Below are 6,000 nucleotides of genomic sequence, written 5' to 3' on the forward strand. Positions count from 1 at the left end.
ACTGCTTACCAGCATGTCATACTTTGGTTCGGCGGTATTGGTGGATGAAGCGGCCCGGACCGACATTACGCGTACGCTTACGCGAGACTTGTTCTACCGACGTGCTTTGCACACAGGTGGCTGGCGGGTGTCAGTTTCTCCAACTTTAGTTGAACCGAGTGTCGCTACGCCCGGTCCTTGAGAAGGTTAAAACAACACTAACTTGACGAACTATCGTTGTGGTTTTGATGCGTAGGTAAGAACGGTTCTTGCTCAGCCCGTAGCAGCCACGTAAAACTTGCAACAACAAAGTAGAGGACGTCTAACTTGTTTTTGCAGGGCATGTTGTGATGTGATATGGTCAAGGCATGATGCTAAATTTTATTGTATGAGATGATCATGTTTTGTAACCGAGTTATCGGCAACTGGCAGGAGCCATATAGTTGTCGTTTTATTGTATGCAATGCAATCGCCCTGTAATGCTTTACTTTATCACTAAGCGGCAGCGATAGTCGTAGAAGCATAAGTTGGCGAGACGACAACGATGCTACGATGGAGATCAAGGTGTCGCGCCGATGACAATGGTGATCATGACGGTGCTTCGAAGATGGAGATCACAAGCACAAGATGATGATGGCCATATCATATCACTTATATTGATTGCATGTGATGTTTATCTTTTATGCATCTTATCTTGCTTTGATTAACGGTAGCATTATAAGATGATCTCTCACTAAATTATCAAGGTATAAGTGTTCTCCATGAGTATGCACCGCTGTGGAAGTTCTTCGTGCTGAGACACCACGTGATGATCGGGTGTGATAGGCTCTACGTTCAAATACAACGGGTGCAAAACAGTTGCACACGCGGAATACTCAGGTTAAACTTGACGAGCCTAGCATATAACAGATATGGCCTCGGAACACTGAGACCGAAAGGTCGAGCGTGAATCATATAGTAGATATGATCAACATAATGATGTTCACCATTAAAACTACTCCATCTCACGTGATGATCGGACATGGTTTAGTTGATATGGATCACGTGATCACTTAGATGATTAGAGGGATGTCTATTTAAGTGATAGTTCTTAAGTAATATGATTAATTGAATTTTAATTTATCCTGAACTTAGTCCTGGTAGTATTAGCATATCTATGTTGTAGATTAATAGCTCGCGTTTAGATCCCCTGTTTTATTTTGATATGTTCCTAGGGAAAAATAAGTTGAAAGATGTTAGTAGCAAAGATACGGACTAGCTCCGTGATCTGAGGATTTTCCTCATTGCTGCACAGAAGAATTATGTCCTTGATGCACCGCTAAGTGACAGACCTATTGCAGGAGCAGATGCAGACGTTATGAACGTTTGGCTAGCTCAATATGATGACTACTTGATAGTTTAGTGCACCATGCTTAACGGCTTAGAATCGGGACTTCAAAGACGTTTTTTGAACGTCATGGACCATATGAGATGTTCCAGGAGTTGAAGTTAATATTTCGAGCAAATACCCGAGTTGAGAGATATGAAGTATCCAACAAGTTCTATAGCTAATAGATGGAGGAGAATAGCTCAAGCAGTGAGCATGTGCTCAGATTGTCTGGGTACTACAATCGCTTGAATCAAGTGGGAGTTAATCTTCCAGATAAAATAGTGATTGACATAATTCTCTAGTCACCATCACCAAGTTAGTAGAACTTCGTGATGAACTATAGTATGCAAGGGATGACGAAAACGATTCCCGAGCTTTTCATGAGGATGAAATCGAGGAAGGTAGAAATCAAGAAAGAGCATCAAGTGTTGATGATTAACAAGACCACTAGTTTCAAGAAAAGGGCAAAGGGAAAGAAAGGGAACTTCAAGAAGAACGGCAAGCAACTTGCTGCTCAAGTGAAGAAGCCCAAGTCTGGACATAAGCCTGAGACTAAGTGCTTCTACTGAAAAGGGACTGGTCACTGGAAGCGGAACTACCCCAAGTATTTGGTGGATAAGAAGGATGGCAAAGTAAACAAAGGTATATTTGATATACATGTTATTGATGTGTACTTTACTAGTGTTTATAGCAATCCCTCAGTATTTGATACTAGTTCAGTTGCTAAGAGTAGTAACTCGAAACAGGAGTTGCAGAATGAACAGAGACTAGTTAAGGGTGAAGTGGCGATATGTATTGGAAGTGGTTCCAAGATTATTATGATCATCATCGCACACTCCCTATACTTTTGGGATTAGTGTTGAGCCTAAAATAAATGTTATTTAGTGTTTGCGTTGAGCATGAATATGATTGGATCATGTTTATTGCAATACGGTTGTTCATGTAAGCTAGAGAATAATTATTGTTCTGTTTGCATGAATAAAACCTTTATGGTCATACACCCAATGAAAATGGTCTGTTGGATCTCGATCGTGGTGATACACATATTCATAATATTGAAGCCAAAAGATGCAATGTTAATAATGACAGTGCAACTTATTTGTGGCACTGCCGTTTAGGTCATATTGGTGTAAAGCGCATGAAGAAACTCCATGCTAATGGACTTTTTGGAATCACTTGATTATGAATCACTTGATTATGAATCACTTGATTATGAATCAATTGATGCTTGCGAACCATGCCTCATGGGCAAGATGACTAAGACTCCGTTCTCCGGAACAATGGAGCGAGCAACAGATTTGTTGGAAATCATACATACTGATGTATGTGGTCCGATGAATATTGAGGCTCGCGGCGGGTATCATTATTTTCTGACCTTCACAGATGATTTGAGAAGATATGGGTATATCTACTTGATGAAACACAAGTCTGAAACATTTGAAAGGTTCAAAGAATTTCAGAGTGAAGTGGAGAATCATCGCAACAAAATAAAAGTTTCTATGATATGATCACAGAGGTAAAATATTTGAGTTACGACTTTGGCCTTCAGTTAAAACAATGTGAAATAGTTTCACTACTCATGCCACCTGGAACACCACAGTGTAATGGTGTGTTCGAACGTCGTAACCGTACTTTATTAGATATAGTGCGATCTATGATGCCTCTTACCGATCTACCACTATCGGTTTGGGGTTATGCATTAGAGACAGCTGCATTCATGTTAATTAGGGCACCATCTAAATCCGTTGAGACGACACCATATAAACTGTGGTTTGGCAAGAAACCAAAGTTGTCGTTTCTTAAAGTTTGGGGTTGCGATGCTTATGTGAAAAAATTTCATCCTGATAAGCTCAAACCCAAATCAGAAAAATGTGTCTTCATAGGATACCCAAAGGAGACTGTTGGGTACACCTTCTATCACAGATCCGAAGGCAAGACATTCGTTGCTAAGAATGGATCCTTTCTAGAGAAGGAGTTTCTCTCGAAAGAAGTGAGTGGGAGGAAAGTAAAACTTGATGAGGTAACTGTACCTGCTCCCTTATTGGAAAGTAGTTCATGACAGAAATCTGTTCCTGTGACTCCTGCACCAATTAGTGAGGAAGCTAATGATGATGATCATGTAACTTCAGATCAAGTTACTACCGAACCTCGTAGGTCAATCAGAGTGAGATCCGCATCAGAGTGGTACGGTAATCCTGTTCTGGAGGTCATGTTACTTGACCATGACGAACCTACGAACTATGAGGAAGCGATGATGAGCCCAGATTCCGTGAAATGGCTTAAAGCCATGAAATCTGAGATGGGATCCATGTATGAGAACAAAGTGTGGACTTTGGTTGACTTGCCCAATGATCGGCAAGCCATAGAAAATAAATGGATCCTCAAGAGGAAGACGGGCGCTGATAGTAGTATTACTATCTATAAATCTAGACTTGTCGAAAAAGGTTTTTTACAAAGTTAAAGATGTTGACTACGATGAGATTTTCTCACTCGTATCGATGCTTAAAGTCTGTCCGAATCATGTTAGCAATTGCCGCATTTTATGAAATCTGGCAAATGGATAACAAAACTGCAATCCTTAATGGATTTATTAAAGAAGAGTTGTATATGATGCAACCAGAAGGTTTTGTCAATCCTAAAGGTGCTAACAAAATGTGCAAGCTCCAGCGATCCATCTGTGGACTGGTGCAAGCATCTCAGAGTTGGAATATACGCTTTGATGAGTTGATTAAAGCACATAGTTTTATACAGACTTGCGGTGAAGCCTGTATTTACAAGAAAGTGAGTGGGAGCACTACAGCATTTCTGATAAGTATATGTGAATGACATATTGTTGATCGGAAATAATGTGGAATTTTCTGGAAAGCATAAAGGAGTGTTTGAAAAGAGTTTTTTTAAAAGAAAGACCTCGGTGAAGCTGCTTACATATTGAGCATCAAGATCTATAGAGATAGATCAAGACGCTTGATACGTTTTTTCAATGAGTACATACCTTGGCAAGATTTTGAAGTGGTTCAAAATGCAACAGTCAAAGAAAGAGTTCTTGCATGTGTTACAAGGTGTGAAATTGAGTAAGACTCAAAGCCCGACCACCGCAGAAAATAGAGAGAGAATGAAAGTCATTCCCTATGCCTCAGCCATAGGTTCTATAAAGTATGTCATGCTGTGTACCAGACCTATTGTATACCCTACACCGAGTTTGGCAAGGGAGTACAATAGTGATCTAGGAGTAGATCACTGGACAGCGGTCAAAATTATCCTTAGTGGAATAAGGATATGTTTCTCGATTATGGAGGTGACAAAAGGTTCGTCGTAAAGGGTTACGTCGATGCAAGTTTTGACACTGATCCAGATGACTCTAAGTCTCAATATGGATACATATTGAAAGTGGGAGCTATTAGCTAGAGTAGCTAAGTGCAGAGCATTGTAGACATAGAAATTTGCAAAATACTTACGGATCTGAATGTGACAGACCCTTTGACTAAAATTATCTCACAAGCAAAACATGATCACACCTTAGTACTCTTTGGGTGTTAATCACATAGCGATGTGAACTAGATTACTGACTCTAGTAAACCCTTTGGGTGTTGGTCACATATCGATGTGAAATATGGGTCTTAAGCACATAAAGATGTGAACTATTGATGTTAAATCACATGGCGATGTGAACTAGATAATTGACTCTAGTGCAAGTGGGAGACTGAAGGAAATATGCCCTAGAGGCAATAATAAAGTTATTATTTATTTCCTTATATCATGATAAATGTTTATTATTCATGCTAGAATTGTATTAACCGGAAACTTAGTACATGTGTGAATACATAGACAAACATAGTGTCACTAGTATGCCTCTACTTGACTACCTCGTTAATCGAAGATGGTTGAGTTTCCTAGCCATGGACATGAGTTGTCATTTGATTAACGGGATCACATCATTAGGAGAATGATGTGATTGACTTGACCCATTCCGTTATAGCTTAGCACTTGAACGTTGAAGTATGTTGCTATTGCTTTCTTCATGACTTATACATGTTCCTATGACTATGAGATTATGCAACTCCCGTTTACCGGAGGAACACTTTGTGTGCTACCAAACATCACAACGTAACTGGGTGATTATAAAGGTGCTCTGCAGGTGTCTCCAAAGGTACTTGTTGGGTTGGCGTATTTCGAGATTAGGATTTGTCACTCCGATTGTCAGAGAGGTATCTCTGGGCCCACTCGGTAATGCACATCACTTAAGCCTTGCAAGCATTGCAACTAATGAGTTAGTTGTGGGATGATGTATTATGGAACGAGTAAAGAGACTTGCCGGTAATGAGATTGAACTAGGTATTGAGATACCAACGATCGGATCTCAGGCAAGTAACATACCGATGACAAAGGGAACAACATATGTTGTTATGCGGTTTGACCGATAAAGATCTTCATAGAATATGTGGGAGCCAATATGAGCATCCAGGTTCCGCTATTGGTTATTGACCGGAGACGTGTCTCGGTCATGTCTACATTGTTCTCGAACCCGTAGGGTCCGCACGCTTAAAGTTTTGATGACGGTTATATTATGAGTTTATGTGTTTTGATGTACCGAAGATAGTTCGGAGTCCCGGATGTGATCACGGACATGACGAGGAGTCTCAAAATGGTCGAGA

This window comes from Aegilops tauschii, chromosome 5 (genome assembly GCF_002575655.3).
Source record: "Aegilops tauschii subsp. strangulata cultivar AL8/78 chromosome 5, Aet v6.0, whole genome shotgun sequence".
NCBI classification, from domain to species: Eukaryota; Viridiplantae; Streptophyta; class Magnoliopsida; order Poales; family Poaceae; genus Aegilops; species Aegilops tauschii.